Genomic DNA, 23140 nt, shown 5'->3' on the forward strand with positions numbered 1-23140 from the left:
ATGGGTGCTAGTAGCATTTTTGTTATATTGGGATTCTTTTTTTAATACTACAGCAAACAAACAATGTATATGAGGGTGAAAAATACATGAAATAATGACATCAAGTTGATACTTTCTGAAACAGAGTGATGGATGCATGGGATTTCATTCTTTATAGGATTCTATCTGCCTTTGCATATATGTAAACATAACATTTCACACACATACACACACAAAAAATGTTTAAAAAGAAAAGAGGCATAAAGTGCATAGAAGTATCAAAGCTTGAGCCTGAATGACTGTGTCCAAGCCAATTCTGGCCTGCCAGTTACTAGCACTGCCATCTGTGTGAAAGATAAATGACTTAAGTGACTTAATAGAGGTTAAACAGATTTAACAGGTGCACATAAGAGACCACTAGGAGATCAGGTAACTCTTCAACCAAAGAAGGAACAGAATTTGATAGGATGGTGGAAGGTGGGTACATATCCTTCATGTTTTGATTTATAGAGCAGTTTTTTACTTGAACCAAATCAATGGCTCAGGACTGATCCAAATTTTATCTTTCTTCTTCCAGGTTATGATAGCCCCCAAGAATGTTCCAAGACTGTTTCCATAAGCCTTGTGGTTTACTGTCTAGTCAAATTTCAAAGACAGAAATGTAAAAAAAGAAAAAAAAACAAAGAAGAAAGGCAGAAGACAAAGGGAAGACCGAGGACCCTCTACATGTTTGTAGTAGCCCTTTTACATCTTGCACAACTACTAATTATGCCACAGTTTGCTCACCTGTAGAATATGGATAATAATAATACCTGTTTCCGAAGATGTTTGTGAGTACACTATGGGTGCATGTATATCAGCATCTTAAATGCTCCTTACCCACATGCCTGGCATTTAATAATCTCTTTGTTAATCATTGTTCTGCCTGGCTTCACTGATAACGTGTATAGACATTGCTAGAATTTTATTCTAACATCAAATAAATCAGAGTAGCTAAATGATCTTCATGGATGACATGTCATTTTCTCTCTTCCAAGTTGTGATCGCTCTTCCCATTTTTTGGAAGGTTTTGATTTGTTTTTAATTGTTTGCTTATACATCAAAAAACCATATTATGAGGAAAAATCATGGAAATGAAAATATGATGGACTTCTTAAAAACAAATATGGAAAACACCAGCATTTGGCAGTGCAGTGAAATGTAAATTAAATTCTTCATTTTATCAGTGGAGTAGAAAGTGCTGGATAAATGCAATCAGTGTGAATACAGCAGCCTCCACATCCAAAGTTAAGAGAGCTTAGTGAGGATAATTTGCAATGTTGGTAATTCAAACAGAAAGAGTGTTCTGTAATCAACAGCTAAATTTTTTCTCAATACTTATGGCTTATCTGGCCATGAGCTAAGTGATTTATATACATTTTCATATTTAATCCACATGTTAATCCCATAAAGCAGCTACTGTGTTAATCCCTGCTTTCCAAATGAACTCATAGTAACTCAAAGAGATTTAATGTCTAGGAAACAACCAAAACACCATCGGTAAAGAACTAAAGAACACAGCATATTCTAGCTCTGTCTGGAAAATAATTTCAGTGTGGTAAAGACATAGGAACTACCTGGGATCAAATAGAAAATAATCCTATTAAGATTTTTAAAGATATTGTTTTGAATTTTTTTTTTAATTTTTTATTTTTTATAAGCATATATTTTTATCCCCAGGGGTACAGGTCTTTTGAATTTTTTTTTAAAGATTTTATTTATTTATCTGACAGAGATCACAAGTAGGCAGAGAGGCAGGCAGAGAGAGAGGAAGGGAAGCAGGCTCCCCACTGAGCAGAGAGCCCGATGCAGGGCTCAATCCCAGGACCCTGAGATCATGACCTAAGCAGAGGCTTTAACCCACTGAGCCACCCAGGCACCCCTCATTTTGATTTTGTTAACAAAAACATCATGGTTCCTCAACTACAAAAGCAAGGAGCTTATAAAAACCATGTAATAGGGTGCCTGAGTGGCTTGGTTGGTTAAGCATTTGACTCTTGACTCAGCTCAGGTCATGACCTCAGGGTAGTGAGATCGAGCCCCAAGACAGGCTCTGCCATGGCTGTGGAGACTGCTTAACATTCTCTCGTTCCCTCTGCCCCCCAACACTCTGCTCACACGTTATCTCTTTCTAAAAACAACAACAAAAATTTGTAATATTGAAGGAAATTATAATCCCCACAACTCATTTTAGGTATAGAAAAATGACAGAAGAGAAAACTTGCAGAAGATGGAGCTGGGAGCCTCACTTACTTAAAAACAAGGAATTTTTAAGTAAAAAATTTTACTTAAAATTTTACTTAAATTTACTTAAAAAATTTTACTTAAAATTTTTCAAGTAAATTTAAGTAAAATTTTTTTCCATCAAAGAAGAAAATCAGCTGTAACTAGGCAACTCTCCTTATTACCAGGAAAAAGGCGAAATCACAATGCCTTCCAGTCAAGTCTAAATTATTGTTGTGAGCCAATACTGCTGGGTATCTCCTACTTTTTCCTTCCCTAAACTGCAATGCTTTGCTGTTATCCTGTTCCTGCATCCCCTTTGTATACTGGATGTTTAGGAGAGAGAGAGTTATAATAGTTTTCTATAGATGTTGTAACAAATTATCACAAATTCAGTAACTTAAGACAGCATAAATTTATCATTTTATAACACTTGGAAGTCCAATAAAGGTCTCACTGGTACAAAATGACATTGTTGTCAGTACTGTGTCCCTTTCTGGAGCCCATAGCTGAGAGTTCATTTCCTCACCTTTTCCTACAACTGGTGGTTGCCCATTTTCCTTGGCTCCTGTTTCCTTCCTCCATATTAAAAGGCACAGCAGCTGAATGAGTGACTAAGAAATTTGGGTTTTCCCTTTGGGTATGTTCTATGCATAAAATATTTGATGAACAGAAGAATGGGTTGTGGTAGAGTCTCACTAGATGCCCATGAAACCCAATGCTTCTTGGGCAAATAGCTAGAATACATTTCACATCTTCCTTGCATTTAGGCACATCCATATGAATGAGCTATTAAAAGTGAAAGGTGAGTGCAGGTAAAGTGTGTAGGTTCCAGTACTGGCTCTTAAGAAACTCCGTTCATCATCCTACACATGTATGCCCCCCTTGCCTCTAACTTGGGAAAGAAAAACAGTGGTTGAAAGTCACTATTCTAAAGGCCTGAGCCACAAACCAAAAAGACCATGGGAATCTAAATATCCCTTGAAAAACCACTCACAGGTTTCAAATACTCATATTGAACCTTACATGAATGATGAATAATCTTTTACAAGGTTGATCTTTGATTCTTACCTTTTACAGCTACTAACGATACTTTGACTTGAGTACATACAAGGTAACATTAATGGAATTGTTCTAATCAAAATGGCGTATTACTTTATAAGAATAAGCAATCGTGGAAGATTCTTTTTTTTTTTTTGAAGCTGTTGTTTTTAATCACTAACTTTTTAAACCACTGACCTCTTATCTTTATTACCTCATCTGTAAAATGAGTACCTGCCCTATTAAGTTAATATAACTCCCAGGAAAGAAATGTAAAGCCCTTAGTCTAATGTTGTAAGGCAATATCTCATAAAGGTCTATTATTTTAAAATTGAATTAAATTATAAATTTAAATATTGGTTATTTACACACTTATAAACATACATAAAAAGGAGTCCATTTCTTTTGTTCACTAGAAATAATCACCTAATAAGAAAGATTACAAGGTAAAAACTCAAGCAGAGCATGAAACAAGTGGCCATTTTCTCTCCCATATACCTCTGCTATTCAATTTCCTCTTCTCATTGGAAAAACACTTAGCTGAAGATTTCAGATGAAAAATTGTTTTAGGCACATAGAAGGAGCAGATTAAGAATATTACTTCTTCTCATATATATGTAATATCAGTGTCTCCCATATAAAGCAGCCAGTCAATAATTAATCTATCCAACAGGTATTCACTGAGCATCAACCAGGCTCTTAATTATGAATAGCAATTTCCTTCTCATTTTCCTTGCTTTTGGTATAAAAAACTTCCTGAAGTTTTTGTTGTTGTTGTTGCATGTCATTATGTATAATAGTGAAATATATAAAATGTACTCACCTGTGACAATTTAGTACAATGTCTTAAGTTCTAGCAATTTTCATTATAACTTAAATATAGACATTAGCATTTTCTCACATTAAATGTTTTTAAAGGTACCTAAAGTATGCTTCATTCAAATTATATAAAGGTAGCATATATTTTTTATTCATCCATCATGAATAAACAATAGTTTAATTCATATATAGCAGAAAAGGCATTTAGAAATTTTACTTAATTTAGCCCACTCAGACAGAACTACAAGAGCCTGAAGTTACCATTAAGCTAAAATAATTTGAAAAATAAAAATGTCAATCAACAGGTTTGTTTGAGCTATGAGATGCCAGAAAAATGATTGAGCTGGTTTTATTCTTTGAATTGACAGTATGGAGTTTTTACTATTGACTGAAACGAGCAGATGTTTTGGCATAATGTAGAGACAATTAAAGTATCCTGAACAGATGAAACTCCTATCTTATTCTCAAAGACATGTGAAAAGAATTTGACAACTTCATCTGGAAATAAATTATAATATTTAATGACTACCAACTCTTTGGAAAGCTTTCTTACATCTATTCTAAGACCTGTACTCTTTACTTGAAAATCTGAATTTTTTCTTATTCGGTTTCTAATAAAATTTTAGAGCAAGCCTTCTAGCCCTCATGTAAAATACTTCTGTGTGCCATTCCTCATACACCATTATAGCCTTTAGGCACTCCACGTGATTACAGTTATATATTGATTTCTTCGTTCATTTAACAAATATTTATCATCAGTTTACAAGACAGTGTACTAGGTGCTTTAAAAACCCATAAATGCCTTCAACATATTTAGTATAGAAAGAAACACACACATTTATAATGATAATTAATCATAGTTCTGTTGGTATTTATCATATTTCTTATTATTTGTGTGATATCCACTTTCTCTGCTGAGGTATGGACTCCATGAAAGTGAGGACTAAGTCTAACAGTTTTGTCACACAAAACAGTTATAGGATACATATTCATGAATGAATAAATAGTTTAATAAATATATTTGGCATAAACTATATTATATTTAACATTCTTAATTATATTGAACTGTGTTTTATATTTTGGATAAATGCTATCTAAATGTTTCCAAACTTTCTTTTATATCTAAGTCTTATGAAGAACCATGAGTACCAACTTTCAGCTTGTGAAAAGGCAGTGAATCTGTGGTATTGGGTTTATCCTCACTTGTCACATTACTGAAAATGTAGTTATATCTTAAGTTGAAGAGCAGTTAATTTAAAATATTCAAAAGACAACAGCTTGTTTTGGAATATTGGTAGTTTCAGTGACTCGTCCTATGTGGATCATTACTTTGAATCTCACAGTTATGTTCTTGTCATATAGTTAAAAACAAAGTTTTATGGTAACACCCTCTACCACAAATTCAGGAAAACAGAAATTTGATTTTCCTAGGATAAATTTTTAACAATTTATAACCCGATTTTAGGAAGAAGCTAAGTGATTTTATGTAAAAATCAACAGCGTAGCACTTTTCCTTGACATTCTTACACATCTTTATAGAATTTTAACTAGGATTTTTATTTCAGAAGTTATTTATTCCAGATGAGAAATCATAGACTGACCTGAGTGAATTCTTTGTTTGGCCTATTATTTTTAACACTTAAGACAAAGAATTATACTAATTTTAGATAATACTAAAGAAAACAATAACATTGCTCAAGCTGATATGTTGGTTGAACTATCCCTACAAAAGAGAATATATTAATGAGGCCTAGAAGGAAAGTGAAAGTTTAAGCTCAGTTCAATATTTACCTAATGCTATAGATTTGGTTCACTGGCAACTGAGGTATGTAGGTGAATAAGAAATGGTATCTATTTTCAAATAACTTTTAATCCCACAGCAAAAATGTGATGATTATAAAATGTAAATTCTTAATAATGTGGAAGGTGGCATATGTCCTAGAAAAACAAATAAGACTCTAAGGGAATTCCAAAGAGAATATGTAACTCCCAATTAGTCCTCTGGATGAGCAGAGGTATCTGAAATGAGTGAAAGAATCAACAGAGGGTATTAAACATTTCTTAAAATAGTGGCTCAGTTTGTTTTCAATCCTTTTGGGGAAGCTAAGACCTGTCTTAATGATGGGAAGACATGCAATTAAATTCAAATTCTATTTTGGAGTGGTATTGTAGGTTTCCATCCTTAGTACGTTAATATGGTAAAATCAGAAATACGGTCTCATACGTGAATCCAGCAACACAAAACAGAGGGCATATTAAGAATATGAGTCCAGGGGCACCTGCGTTGCTCAATGGGTTAAGCCTCTGCCTTTGGCTCAGGTCATGATCTCAGAGTCCTGGGATCGAGCCCCGCATCGGGCTCTCTGCTCAGTAGGGAGCCTGCTTCCTCCTCTCTCTCTGCCTGCCTCTCTGCCTGCTTGTGATCTCTCTCTGTCAAATAAATAAATTAAAAATAAAATAAAATAAAATAAATAAATAAATAAAATATTAAAAAAAAAAAAAAAAGAATATGAGTCCAGACACTGAATCATGTTTTGTTAACCTAGCCCAGTTTTCTTGAAGGGGAGACACTGATTTTCAATTCTGTTTAAAACAACCTTGTAATATCTTTAACATATTCAAAACACCCAAATCTAAAGGGCAGTGTTAAGATGTGATATCACAAAATAAACAGCATGTACTGATTCCACATCTATATCCATGACCATATTTCATTTAAGGAGCTATCAAAGATACAAATATATACTGTGTCTGAAAAACAAGGCTATTTTCCATACTAGCTGATAAATTCCTTTTTCCTGACTTTATTGAGGAGTAACTGAAAAATATCATTGTATATATTAAAATGTACAACATGAGCACTTGATATATGCATTGTGGAATGCTTACCAAGATCAAGACAATTAACAAATCCATAACTCTTTTTTGGGATAGGTGGTGACAGTGCTTAAGATTTACTCAGAGCAACTTCCAATTATACAATACCATATTATTAGCTATAGTACTTGTGCTTTACAGTAGATGCTCAGAATTTACTCTTCTTACAACTGGAAGTTTTTACACTTTGACCTACATCTCCCCACTTGCTCCTCTCCCCAGTCTCTGGCAACCACCATTCTATTCTTTATTGCTATGAAACAGGCTTTTTTATTTTTTCTAAGATTCCACATAAAAGTGATGCCACACAGCATTTATCTTTCTCTGTCTGGCTTATTTCACTATTTCACTTGCCATAATGGCTTCCGGTTTCACCTATGCTGTCACAAATAGCAGGACTTTCTTCTTTTTCATAAATGAATAAGATTCCCTTAACTATAACCCATTACCTTTATCCATCAGTCAAAGGTCATAAAGTTTGTTTCTACATCTTGACTACTGCGATTAATGCTACAATGAACAGGGGGATGCAGAGAACACGTAATGTAGAGGGAGAGGCTCATCAATTCACAGTACTGGGAAAACTGGATATCCACATGCAAAAAATTAAACCAGACTCCTATGTTATATTGCTTATAAAAATTAACTCAAAACGGATGAACAACTTAAATGTAAAACCTGAAACCATAAAAAGACCTTGAGGAAAACATAGGGAAAAAGCTCCTTGACAGTGGTCTTAGCAATGATTTCTTGGATAAGACACCAAAACAACAGACATAAAATGCTGGGACTATACCACACTAAAAAGCACCTGCAAATCAAACAATCAATAAAATGAAAAGGCAATCCACAATATGTGGAATTTAAGGAAAAAAACAGAACATCATAGGGGAAGGGAGGGAAAAATAAAACAAGATGAAACCAGAGAGGGAGACAAACCATAAGAAACTCCTAATCATAGGAAACAAATCGAGGGTTGCTGGAAGGGAGGGGGGTGGGGGATGGAATAACTGGGTGATGGACATTAAGGAGGGGAGGTGATGTAATGAGCACTGCATATTATGTTAGACTGATGAATCACTGAAGACTACTCTGATACTAATAATATACAACATGTTAATTAAATTAATTTAAATAAAATAAGCAAAAAAGAAAAGGTAATCTATAGAATGGGAGACAAACCATCTAGGGGATAAGGGGTTCATATTGAAAATATATAAAAAAAACTCATACCACTCAATAAGAAAAAAGTTAATAATTCAATTAAAATGGGCAAAAGAGAAAGAGATATTTTTCTAAAGAGCACATATGTTGGCTAATAAGTGCATGGAAAGATGCTCCAATATCATTAATCATTAGGGAAATGCAAATCAAAATCACAGTTAAATTATTTCTTACATTGGAAGGGTGACTAGCATAAAAAGCAAAACAAAATGAAAGATAACAATTGTTGGTAAGGATTTGGAGAAAAGGAAACCATTATACATTTTTTGTGGAAATGTGAATAGGTAACACAATTATGGAAAACGGTATGACTGTTTCTCAAAAAATTACAAATAGAACCATAACTATCCTATGACCCAGCAGTTGCTCTCCTGAGTAGATAGTCAAAGCAAATGAAATCAGCATCTTGAAGAGATATCTGCACCTCCATATTGATGATAACTTACTTTTTACAAGAGGGCTGACCAAATTTGATTTTCTCTGTCATGTTTGCTGAACTTTTTAACAGTGCAATAAAAAATAACTCAGCAAGGACGTGATAACTCTGGATAAAATCAATCATAATGCAGTTGCTTGAACATTTACGTTGTAAATAGATGTCTACCGAATTGTTCTGGTTCAGGCAGAAAAGGTGACCCAAGTCTAAAAGACAATGGTGTGCAAGAAAGAATTAAAATATACAAATTACAAGAAAATGTTAGATTAAGATGTACAGTAAGAGAGAAAAGGATGTCAAATAATTCAGGTACTGAGAACAAGCCCAGCTAATCTATTAGTTCAACAGGATCATCATACGGAGAAGCAATTTCACCTTAAAAATGGAGATGTTGTATGATGTTAATTGAATCTGACATGGAAGAACCTACTTACATCAGGACTAGAATATGAGGTAGATATTGCAATTAATCTAAGTGTGAATAGAAGTGCTTGTAAGAGGGTAAGGTTTATTTTGGAAGCTATGACACAGACTACTAATCTCAAGGTGCAGCTACATAATTTCCAGCCAAATATTTACACCTTTTCAATGGGGTGTTATGTTATCTTAAATTTTAAGTTTTTTCTTTTTCTTTTTTTCTTTTTTTTTAAACACTGTTGGATCAAGTCTTTCTCCTTATGATGGAGAATCTCAATTGAAGAGTGAGGTCACTTATCACCTCAACCACCAGAATATCACCATGAAAAAACAAGGTTATAATTACTATTTGTGGGGACTCTAATGAAAGGGTTCACAGTCAAACTTCCTGTTTTTGGACATGAAAGGAAAAAGCTGTTCAGGAAGCCAGTTTTTGTGTTGCTGGTATGTAAGAAGGAACCACATACACAAAAGTACTTTAGGCCGGGGATGCAAAAAGCCAGGCGAAGACCTCCACAAAGTTAAGGCAGTAATTAAATTCTAGGCCAAGTTTGAATCAGAAATGGCAGAGGCATCTTGGACATCACTGCTAAAGAGAATGACACAGAGAAGCCACCCAATATTTCTCTGGGGAAATTTAATTACCTGGGTCTAGCCTTTCCAAATTTTTTGTTATTATTGTTATCCTAAGTAACGAAATCTTACTTGTGGCGCAGGTAAAGGATTATAAGCATTCTCGTGCAAATCCTTGCTTTACGTTAGCAAATACGGGGAGAGGAACTGGAAGCATGAGAACAATGAGCACTATTACATATATGGGTATGTAGGTATACATATGTATGTACATAGGTATGTATGAAGGTATACATATTACTGGGTACTATGAAGAGTGCCCTTGTGTGTGATTACAGGAATGTAAACATTACACAGTCTTGTCTTCCTTATCATGCTGAAGACAGTTTCAACATAACACTTAACATTTTTCAAGTATGTAGGGCCCTAAGACTATTTCTGTTTTTACAAGGCCTTGTATCAAATACAGTACTACAATTTTATAACAACATTTGGTCAAAGTTTATGGCCTATAATTTCTGATGGTTAAGTGCACTTGTCTAGGTTATTGAATGAATGTGAAATGGGACAAATCTTGACAGTGCTAGCAAACATCCAGATAGGGAAAGAATTAAAATTTTGTATTGTGTCAGTTGAAACATTTTAAAATCCTTATACCTTTTCTAATCCTACATTATTCTTCCTAGTATTTAGTAAAGGTTTATAGATTATTTACAGTGTAAATAACTTTCTCATCAATTTTTAAATAATTTATATTAATATTAAAAGCTAAAATACAACAGGGCTTGTTTTGAAATATATACAGAAAATTTTCTTCTCCACTCCATGATTTACAACTGACTCCCAATATAACTTTTCTGGAATTTCCAAAATATAAACTATAACACATGAGAATTTAAATATATGCTTATAATTCCATGTCTTGATTGGTTTTAGACAAACAAACCAACAATTAACTCCTCAAGAGGAAATTTAAATTCTATCACCTAATGCACATGTCTCCAAAGAACTGATGATCCTAACTAGTTCTTGCTCTGGGAAACTAGACAATGTTAAGTAATGTCTTCACTCCTCAATTTCTTCTGCTATAAAATTTACTTAAGGCTTCTGACTCTCTTCCGTGTAGGATGAGGATGTCACTGCCTCCATGCATCCCCCACATTCTTTTCCTCTCTCATTTCCCACCATCTGTCACCTACAGTTTTACTTTTACACTTGTCAAGGTTGTTAAATCCTACATTTTCTTCTTCAACCATAATCGTAACTTTCTTGCTTTGCCTATAAATTTGTAAAGCTTAAAATTAAACCCACTGCAAATTCAATAGAATGCAAGTTGTTTGACTGCAAAATTAGTGTTCAGTGAACAATCGAGCAGTGTGTCAGGATTACCAATCCTTTCTTTGGATAACATGTAATGGCTCTAAGTTATATGAAGTAAAACATTACCATCATCAAGATTACATATACTTTGGATCATGGCTGCCTTTTAACATTGTTTTCCCCCTGAATTTTATACATGCTTTCATTTTTTCTTGAAGAAAGAGAGGGAGAGAAAGAAAGGTCTATTTCCATCTCAAATACCTCTCACAAACTCCAACCTTATATTATCCAACTGCCTTTACCCTGTTCCCTCCAATGTGCTTTTCATTTCCTCTCCTTGTCCACTAAATGGACACTGTGTCGTTCGATTTCTTCACATGCAATACTTTGCTGTCAATCTCAACTCTTCTTTCTCTCTCCTACACATCCAATTGAGCCAAAACTCCTGCCTCTGCTATACCTTTAAATCATATCTCAAATCTATTTCTTGTCATTTCCCTTATTAAAACTCTATGCCAAGTAATGATCATCTTCCCTCAGAATTATTTTCAAAGTCCTTTTATTGGTTTTCCTTCTTCTACTCATTCCCCCTATCAATCCATTTTACATACAACAAAGTAACCCCATCAGAGTCATCCATGGGTCTCCTATCTCATTCAGAATTAAATCCAGTATTTATCATGGCCTTATGGCCATAGGAGGTCCCTCAATATGTTTCTATTTTCTTCTCTTCCTGCATTTTGGTTTATTCTCTACACTATAAATGCACTGTCCTCTTTCATGTTCCTACAACTTTAGGCCTCAGCCCAAGGTAGTGGTTATGAACATGTCTCAATCCTATTCAACAGTAGCACTGTCATTCACTCACTGTGCTCACTTTTCTCTTCAAACCCACTGTAATGATACACTTAAGTTTATTTGCTTGTGTATTCCATCTCCTACAAGTAGAATACAATCTCCTTGAAAACAAAGTTTCTCTGTCTCCCCCTGCCCTGACTGCTATGTATACAGAAGTGTGTAGAATAAAGTATGTGTTCAAGAAATGTTCATTGAATGAAAAAATCAATTATATACCTGAGTGTTTCTATCCTCTGAGTCATACTAACTAATGGAACATGTTATCTTTTTTCTACAAAAAAATCTTTCCCAAAGGCCTTTGTCCTCCTACTTCAAAGAACTGCATTTTTCAGGACTGGTACACATTGTTCAAGAGAATTTCTTAACCTGCTATTCTGTGATCTACCTACTGCTTCCTGAGTTCCATGTCTTCCTCTCTCTTTATTTTAATCTTATTCTGCTGAAGAAAAGCTTACAGTAAGTTCTCAAAAAGTATGTTTTGGAAGTAAACTATATAATTCATTGCACATCTGAAAATATATTCATTTTGCTGGTTAGGTAATTCTAGATTTTAAATGCTTTTCTTAGAACTTTGCAAATCACTGTTCGTATGTGTTCTTCATTCAGAATTGCCAATAATAAGTAAGACAGTTCTTTTTTTCCCCTTTAAAAATTTTTAAATTTTTAAATTTTTGCCATTGGTATTATAAAATCATGCAATGTTTATATGCGGATCTTGTTCTTTCTTTTGTTGAATTTAGTACTCAGTAAGACCTTACATTTTGATGGTATTTTCTTTTTCTGTTATAGGATACTTTTTTCTAGTATTTTATTCTCCAATTTCTTGGTTTTTATCTCTCTAGAGAGATCACAGCAGCTATTCAAGAATTTAAATACTCTATATTTTGCATATTTCTAATACTTTTCATAGCTTTATTTATAAAGCTATTTTTAGGAGATACTCTCAATGTGAAATTCTATCTCTCATTATTTTAATTTATTTTAGCAACTATATTCTTAGTTGCTATAAAATCTATTTTATAACCACTGTTTTATACAGCACCTTGTTTTGATAGAGCTTTACTTTAAGTGCTCTGAAGTAAAAATAGAGCAGTTTATCTTAATTTTCCATATACTTGAAGAATTAACTCTATTACCTCTGACATCTACTTTTTTTCATTACGTTCACCTTTATTTTTTCTTTAAAGAGATGTGATTTTTGTAAAAATGTGCAATGGTCCTGAGAATGGATCATGCCAGTTCAAGAAGGCATATGTGACTGGCATACATTTCCTGTGCTTTGTGAAAGCAAGTCTGTTTTCATTCAGCTTTTCCTCTTAACAGTAATTCTGACACAGGAGCTGTGTGTTTCTGTGTGGGATAGGTAAACAGGTTTCTGTCTGTGGCAAGTGAATAATAAAACAGCTCTCAGGCTGCAGGCCATGAGCAGGCTTCGGCTCTGAAACTGAAATTAAAAATAAAAATGTTGGTGTGGTGGCACTGAAATATTTCATTTCCATATTATGAAGGCTAAATTTTTTAAGATTTATTTATTTATTTTGAGAGAGAGAGAGAGAGAGAGAGAGAGAGAGAGAGGACGTGTGGGGGAAGGGACAGAAGGAGGGAATCTTTCAAGCAGACTCCCTGCTGAGTGAGGAGACTGATATGGGGCTCCCTCCCATAACCCATGAGATCATGACCTGAGCTGAAAGCAAGAGTGAGAGGTTCAACCAACTGAGCTACCTAGGGGCCCCTAACACTAGCCTTTTAATGGTGACATCTTCTCACCTAATATAATATGGAGAGAAAGACATGATGTCAGCTTCTTGCTTCCTCTGACAAGATACATCCCTTATTTGGCATTACCTTGTGAAATCACAAATGTTGGAGGTACTTCATGTGAAACAAAGGGAGTCACTGGAGGTCCAAGTCTCCTGGTCCCCTTAATTTTGTATGTCTCCTTTGCACTGCCTCTTTCACGGTCTGACAGGAAGCTAAAGTAACTCAGGCCAGTTTTCAGTCATTCTCATTCACAGGAACTAGACCTGCCTCCGTTTGTTCTATCTCATTCAACTTACACAGCAACATTAACCAAAAAACCTACATGGTTTAAGGTGGGACAAGGGAAAAACCGATAGGAATGTGAGAAGCCTACACAATGTGTACGAACTGAATCAAGTCCATGGTATTCAGAAGAGAGCATCTGGCATATGGCCTCTGATGACACTTTAAAGCACTAGACAAACAGAAGTCTGCTGAGGCAAAGGATACCTTTAGATAAATATTCAAAACAGGGATTTTAGCTGAAACCAGGAGTTCAATAGTCAACCAAATGTGCCACCCAGGCACCCCGTGTGCAGACAATCTTGACAATGTTTTCTGAGTGGCAAGTTCAGAGCTCTGGACTCTCATCAAGGGGAAATGGAGCCATAAGAGCTAGGTCCAGAGGACAGCAAGATGCTTTGTACCAGAACCCTTCGGGAGACTTGCAGCTTCTTGGGTAGTGCATCTGTGTCCAGTGATCTAGGAGAGCTAGAGCTGCTGTACCTCTCATGGCCCCAGCAGTGGGCCTCCAGCAAGTGGGATAATCCAGTTTGGTGCCTATTTCCCTTCTTGGTGCCTCCTTTTGGCCACATGCCACATGTGAAAGGTTTTTCTAAGTACAGTATACATTTAGATTTGATGTAGGGAAATGTAACACTTTTTCTATCTTTTGTACATTCTGGAATTTGTGTTATACTTAGAAAGGCTTTTTTTAAGGATGGGGAAAATAAATCTCTTGCTGTTTCCTTTAATAGTTTATTATTTCATTTTTTACATGGATATCCTTGATTCCTTTGGAATTTATTCTGCTGCACAGCATGATGTCAATTTCCAACTTTTCGAAAGGTATTTTTATTACTGCTTTAAATAACCAACCTCATGTTATGGAAATCCTACATATATAAAAATTTATTTTAATACACATCCATGGTGATCTGGGTTTCTCTATGAAACATTACTTCACTGTTTTAAATAATTTAGCTTTAAAGTAATTTTGCTAACACTTAGGTCTAGGGCCCCATTATTATTTTTATAATTTTTTTCTGGCCATTTATACTATTTTTGCTATATGTGAGTCCTTGCATGAAAGAGATGACACTTAAAATCTGTTAATTCAGGAAGAAGTATGTACAAAGAAAGTATATACAAAGATTGTGGAAGGGGGTAAAATAAAGGGAGGGTACTGTTCCTGTGACTCATAATATCTGGGAACCCATTATATTTATCCCTAAAGGGGTGAGAAGGGACAAGGGAGGAAGCTGTTAGCATGACCCAGAAGTCATGAGGCAAGGACTGCTAACTGACAATAGGACAGGTCACTGAGTGTTAGAGCATAGGCAACTGAAAGGCAGAAGACATGGGGCCTGCTGATAGAGTCTATATGGTTCTGCCATTCAATCAAGCTGGATAGGAAAGTCTGGATTAATATATGAAAATTATTCAACAAAGGAAACTGGTATGGGTTCAAAGTACTGCTCATATTTTTCATCTAGGTGACAATTATATAAGTGATATAAATTAAAACACGGATAAATTTTATCTTTGTAACACATGTATCTTTTTAAAAAGATTACTTATTTATTCAAGAGAGAAGAGTGTGCAGGTGGGATAAAGGCAGATGGAGAGAGACAATCTCAAGCAGACTCCCTGCTCAGTGGGAAGCCCAATACAGGGCTCTGTCCTACAACCCCGATACCTTGACCTGAGCCGAAAAGAAGAGTGGGACTTTCAACCAACTGAGCCACCCAGGTGCCTCTGTCTGTTTGTAAAAAAAGAGACCAGTTTATCAAAACTACCTAAACTTCTATATTTTAGAAGTTTGATATGACAATATTTTCACATAATGTTTAAGATTATAAAAAATTTTAAATTATAAGTTCAATTAAGTTGAATCATAATTATGACAAATGCTTTTTATGTTAATAATAATTACATTGTGTGGTATATATCAGCTTACATATAATTGTCACTATCTTCATTTACCTTTAGGATCATGGGATAATGCTAATCAGAGTGAATTAGACTTTGTATACCTAAATTAGATATAAGTAATACAGAATACTAAAATGTCAGTCAACAAGGAGTGTGTATGTGTGTGTGTAGTTCTCAATTTTGTGTTATACATCTGCTATACCTCTAGGTTATATTAACAAATATCTTAATTATTGCCAATTTAACAAAATATAAAAGCGATGTTTGTAGCCATAGAAGATAGTAGCAGATAGGTAGATAACATATAGACATAGAAATACATAGAGAAAATATTGGTGAATATATTGGGCCTGCTAAAATACTTGGTTACAGCATGCATTTTTCATGACAAGGGTTTTCTTTGTGAGAGAGTTTAGTAACTGTTTAAATGTTTTATTTATTACCTGTTTGAGATTTTAGCTAGAAACAAGAACAGCAAAGAGGTATGACTATACATACACAACTTACAACTCAAGAAAAACAGCTTCAGTGCTGAAGTAAAGTGTTTGGTTTTCCACAATGAGGAAGAGGACAGGTAAGGACAAAACTAGAATGGACATAAAATGTTACAAAATGTTTGTAAGTGTACTTTGTACTTCATTTTCTTGTTTATAATACCTGCAAATAATGATGTGCAACAAAATCCATAAAATATATTGAAATTTTTTAAGTTTACTCAAGTTTCATGGGTGTATTTGTAAGAAAAAGAAGCGTTAAATAAAATAAGTCAGACAAAGACAAATGATTGTAATGATGTAAGTCAGACAAAGACAAAAGACCATATGATTTCACTTACATCTGAAATCTAGAAAGTAAAATAAATGAAGAAAGAAACAAACAAACAAACAAAAAAACCACTCCAAAAAACAGACTCTTAAATACAGAGAACAAATTGATGGTTGCCAGAGAGAGGAGGGTGGGCACATGGTCAAAATGGGTGAAAGAGAGTGGGAGATAGAGGCTTCAGTTGTGGAATGAACAAGACACCTGAATAAAAGATACACCATAGGGAATATAGCCAATGGTATTACAATAGGATTATAAGGGATGGTAGCTACACTTATGAAGCTAAGCAAAGTAGATAGTCCAGTTGAATCAGTGTATTATACACCTGAAACTAATGTAATACTGTGTGCCAACCATACTGCAATGAAAAAAAAAGTAACCCTCTAAATTCTACAGAAATTGAAAGCTTATGAGGATAAAATTCTGATTGCAGTAATGGTCAAGAGATTCTTTTTTTTTTTTTTTAAGAGGCACATTAGGTGAGATGTGCTCTCGCTTTTACTTTTTAAATATCTTATTTATTTGACACAGAGAGATCACAAGTAGACAGAGAGGCAGGCAGAGAGAGAGAGAGAGAAACAGGCTCCCCGCTGAGCAGAGAGCCTGATGCGGGACTCGATCCCAGGACCCTGACTGAGATCATGACCTGAGCCAAAGGCCGAGGCCCAACCCACTGAGCCACCCAGGTGCCCTGGTCAAGAGGTTCTTAAGAAAGTTTCAGTTGTAGTATTTGTTGATAGGAAAAACCATGAACCTATTTAAAAGTACTTAATGCATATATTAAAACAATTATTAGAATGTTTCATTTTTTAAAGGTAAGTAGTATGGTTTCCAGTAACAATGTTATCCTTTAGAGAATGTACTTCAGTAATTTAAGGTTTTTATTTTACAAGCCACAAGAAGTATTTAGAGATAATATTAAGATTATATTAAATATGTATCACATGTATTAACATTTTCAGAAAGATCATTAATTTTTCGATACTTGCCATTATGTCAGTAAACCAAGGCTCCAATTAAGTCTTATGACAGAAAGTTCATTTCCTATCAACCTAAAAAAAGGCCTCAAAAAGGGACGCCTGGGTGGCTCAGTAGGTTAAGCGTCTGCCTTTGGGTCATGATCTAGGGGTCCCGGGATTGAGCTGTGCATCTGGCTCCCTGCTCAGCGGGGAGTCTGCTTCTCTCTCTCCCTCTGCCTCTCCCTCCACTCAAGCTCCCTTTCTCAAATAAATAAATAAAATCTTTTAAAAGGGGGAGGGGTGCTCAAAGATCTCAGGAAAGGACCAAGAATTCCTTCATATTGAAATACAGATACAGCTCCAAATAATAATAACTACACCTTTTAACAGAAGAACAAAAAAGACTAAAAGGATCAAATGATTAAATGAGTTTTTAAAAAATATTCAAACAGGTGAGGAGTCAAGATGGCAGAGAAGTAGCAGGCTGAGGCTACATCAGGTAGCAGGAGATCAGCTAGATAGCTTATCTAAACATTGCAAACACCTACAAATCCAACGGGAGATCAGAGAGAAGAAGAACAGCAATTCTAGAAACAGAAAATCAACCACTTTCTGAAAGGTAGGACTGGCGGAGAAGTGAATCCAAAGCGACAGGAAGATAGACCCTGGGGGGAGGGGCCGGCTCCCGGCAAGCGGCGGAGCAATGGAGCAAAAATTGGGACTTTTAAAAGTCTGCTCCGCTGAGTGACCTCGCTCTAGAGCCTAAACAGGGGTGAAGCCCACGTGGGGTCAGTGTGGCCCCAGGTCCGACAGGGTCACAGAAAGATCAGGGGTGTCTGAGTGTCGCAGAGCTTACAGGTATTAGAAAGGGGAAGCTGGCTACAGAGACAGAGCCGTGGAGCGAGCTCTCAGCTTGGAGTTACCTTGAACCGGTCGCAGGCTGGGTGAGCTGGGAGCACAGCCCGAGGCCAGGTAGACTGTAGTTATTGGGTGCTATTCTCTGATGGCACACTGAGGAGTGGGGCTCTTGGCTCCTCCGGGCCAGAGACTGGGAGGCCGCCATTTTTATTCCTGTCCTCCGGAACTCTATGGAAAGCATTCAGGGAACAAAAGCTCCCGAAAGCGTACCCGATTGGATTACTTAGCCTGGGCCCCTGGTAAGGGTGGTGCATTTCCGCCTGAGGCAAAGACACTTGCGAATCACTACAATAGGCCCCTCCCAAAGAAGATCAACAAGAAATCCAGCCAGGACCAAGTTCACCTACGAAGCAGTGCAGGTTCAATACCAAGGAGAGCAGCAGAATTCCAGAGGAGGAGAAAGCAAAGCACTGAACTATGGCTTTCTCCCCATGATACATTAGTCTTTCTTTTTATATTTTTTTATTCGTTTTCTTTTTTTAATTGTTTCTCTATTTTTTTTTTCTGAACCTCTTTTCATCCCCGTTCTCCCCCCAACAATTTGGGGGTCTCTTCTAACTTGGTTAAAGCATATTTTCCTGGGGTTGTTGCCACCCTTTTAGTATTTTACTTGCTCCTTCATATACTCTTATCTGGACAAAATGACAAGGTGGAAAAATTCACCACAAAAAAAAAAAAAAAAAGAACAAGAGGCAGTACCAAAGGCTAGGGACATAATCAATACAGACATTGGTAATATGTCAGATCTAGAGTTCAGAATGACGATTCTCAAGGTTCTAGCCGGGCTTGAAAAAGGCATGGAAGATATTAGAGAAACCCTCTCGGGAGATATAAAAGCCCTTTCTGGAGAAATAAAAGAACTAAAATCTAACCAAGTTGAAATAAAAAAATATATTAATGAGGTGCAATAAAAAATGGAGGCTCTCACTGCTAGGATAAATGAGGCAGAAGAAAGAAATAGTGATATAGAAGACCAAATGACAGAGAATAAAAAAGCTGAGCAAAGAGGGACAAACAGCTACTGGACCATGAGGGGAGAATTCGAGAGATAAGTGACACCATAATCTGAAATAACATTAGAATAACTGGGATTCCAGAAGAAGAAGAAAGAGAGAGGGGATCAGAAGGTATATTGGAGAGAATTATTGGAGAGAATTTCCCTAATATGGCAAAGGGAACAAGCATCAAAATCCAGGAGGTGCAGAGAACCCCCCACAAATTCAACAAGAATAGGTCCACACCCCGTCACCTAATAGTAAAATTTACAAGTCTTAGTGACAAAGAGAAAATTCTGAAAGCAGCCCGGGAAAAGAAATCTGTAACATACAATGGTAAAAATATTAGATTGGCAGCTGACTTATCCACAGAGACCTGGCAGGCCAGAAAGAACTGGCATGATATATTCAGAGCACTAAACGAGAAAAACATGCAGCCAAGAATACTATATCCAGCTAGGCTATCATTGAAATAGAAGGAGAGATAAAAAGCTTCCAGGACAAACAAAAACTGAAAGAATTTGCAAACACCAAACCAGCTCTAAAGGAAATATAGAAAGGGGTCCTCTAAGCAAAGAGAGAGATTAAAAGTAGTAGATCAGAAAGGAACAGAGACAATATACAGTACCAATCACCTTACAGGCAATACAATGGCACTAAATTCATATCTCTCAATAGTTACTCCGAATGTTAATGGACTAAATGCCCCTGTCAAAAGACGCAGGGTATCAGAATGGATAAAAAAACAAAACCCATCTATATGTTGCCAACAAGAAACTCATGTTAAGCCCGAAGACACCTCCAGATTTAAAGTGAGGGGTTGGAAAACAATTTACCACGCTAATGGACATCAGAAGAAAGCAGGAGTGGCAATCCTTATATCAGATCAATTATATTTTAAGTCAAAGACTATAATAAGAGATGAGGAAGGACACTATAGCATACTCAAAGTATCTTTCCAACAAGAAGATCTAACAATTTTAAATATCTATGCCCCTAACGTGGGAGCAACCAACTATCTAAACCAATTAATAACAAAATCAAACACATCAACAATAGTACAATAATAGTAGGGGACTTTAACACTCCCCTCACTGAAATGGACAGATCATCCAAGCAAAAGATCAACAAGGAAATAAAAGCCTTAAATGACACATTGGACCAGATGGACATCACAGATATAATCAGAAAATTTCATCCCAAAGCAACAGAATACACATTCTTCTCTGGTGCACATGGAACATTCTCCAGAACAGATCACATCCTGGGTCCTAAATCAGGTCTCAACCGGTATCAAAAGATTGGGATCATTCCCTGCATATTTTCACAATGCTCTGAAGCTAGAACTTAATCAAAAGAGGAAATTTGGAAAGAACCCAAATACATAGAGACTAAACAGCATCCTTCTAAAGAATGAATGGGTCAACCAGGAAATTAAAGAAGAATTGAAAAATTTCATGGAAACAAATGATAATGAAAACACAATGTTTCAAAATCTGTGGGACACAATAAAGGCAGTCCTGAGAGGAAAATATATAGCAATAAAAGCCTTTCTCAAGAAACAAGAAAGGTCTCAAGTACACAACATAACCCTACACTTAAAGGAGCTGGAGAAAGAACAAGAAACCCTAAAGCCAGCAGAAGAAGAGAAATCATAAAGATCAGAGCAGAAAGCAATAAAATAGAAACCAAAAAAAAAAAAAATTAAAAAATAAAAAAAATAGAACAAATCAATGAAACTAGGAGCTGGTTCTTTGAAAGAATTAATAAGATTGATAAACCCCTGGCCAGACTTATCAAAAAGAAAAGAGAAAGAACCCAAATAAATAAAATCATGAATGAAAGAAGAGAGATCACAACTAACACCAAAGAAATACAAACTATTATAGGAACATACTATGAGCATCTCTACACAAACAAATTTGACAATCTGGAAGAAATGGATGCATTTCTAGAGACATATAAACAACCACAACTGAACCAGGAAGAAACAGAAAATCTGAACAGACCCATTACCAGTAAGGAGATTGAAATAGTCATCAAAAATCTCCAGACAAACAAAAATCCAGGGCCAGATGGCTTCCCAGGGGAATTCTACCAAACGTTTAAAGAAGAACAAATTCCTATTCTCCCGAAACTGTCCCAAAAAATAGAAATGGAAGGAAAACTTACAAACTCATTTTATGAGGCCAGCATCACCTTGATCCCAAAACCAGACAAGGATCCCATCAAAAAAGAGAGTTACAGACCAATATCCTTGATGAACACAGATGCGAAAATTCTCACCAAAATACTAGCCAATAGGATTCAACAGTACATTAAAAGGATTACTCACCATGAACAAGTGGGATTTATTCCAGGGCTGTAAGGTTGTTTCAACATCTGCAAATCAATCAATGTGTTACACACATCAATAAAAGAAAGAACAAGAACCATATGATACTCTCAATAGATGCTGAAAAAGCATTTGACAAAGTACAGCATCCCTTCCTGATCAAAACTCTTCAAAGTGTAGGGATAGAGGGCACATACCTCAATATCATCAAAGCCATCTATGAAAAACCCACCGCAAATATCATTCTCAATGGAGAAGAAATGAAAGCTTTTCTGCTAAGGTCAGGAACATGGCAGGGATGTCCATTATCACCACTGCTATTCAACATAGTACTAGAAGTCCTAGCCTCAGCAATCAGACAACAAAAGGAAATTAGCAAAGAAGAAGTCAAACTATCATTCTTCGCAGATGATATGATACTATATGTGGAAAACCCCAAAGACTCCACTCCAAAACTGCTAGAACTTATACAGGAATTCAGTAAAGTGTCAGGATATAAAATCAATGCACAGAATTCAGTTGCATTTCTCTACACCAACAATAAGACAGAAGAAAGAGAAATTAAGGAGTCAATCCCATTTACAATTGCACCCAAAACTATAAGATAAACCTAACCAGAAAACACTAAAGTACTCATGAAAGAAATTGAGAAAGACACAAAGAAATGAGAAAATGTTCCATGCTCCTGGATTGGAAGAACAAATATTGTGAAAATGTCTATGCTACCTAAAGCAATCTACATATTTAATACAATTCCTATCAAAATACCATCCATTTTTTTCAAAGAAATGGAACAAATAACCCTAAAATTTATATGGAACCAGAAAAGACCTTGAATAGCCAAAGGAATATTGAAAAAGAAAGCCAAAGTTGGTGGCATCACAATTCTGGACTTCAAGCTCTATTACAAAGCAGTCATCATCAAGACAGCATGGTACTGGCACAAAAACAGACAAATAGATCAATGGAACAGAATAGAGAGCCCAGAAATAAACCCTCAACTCTATGGTCAACTAATTGTTGACAAAGCAGGAAAGAATGTCCAATGGAAAAAAGACAGCCTCTTTAATAAATGGTATTGGGAAAATTGGACAGCCACATGCAGAAAAATGAAATTGGACCATTTCCTTACACCACACATGAAAATAGACTCAAAATGGATAAAGGACCTCAATGTGAGAAAAAAATCCATCAAAATCCTTGAGGAGAACACAGTCAGCAACCTCTTCGACCTCAGCCGCAGCAACATCTTAGGAACATCGCCAAAGGCAAGGGAAGCAAGGGCAAAAATGAACTATTGGGATTTCATCAAAATCAAAAGCTTTTGCACAGCAAAGGAAACAGCTAA

The sequence above is a fragment of the Mustela lutreola genome, chromosome X (genome assembly GCF_030435805.1).
Source record: "Mustela lutreola isolate mMusLut2 chromosome X, mMusLut2.pri, whole genome shotgun sequence".
Lineage (NCBI taxonomy): Eukaryota > Metazoa > Chordata > Mammalia > Carnivora > Mustelidae > Mustela > Mustela lutreola.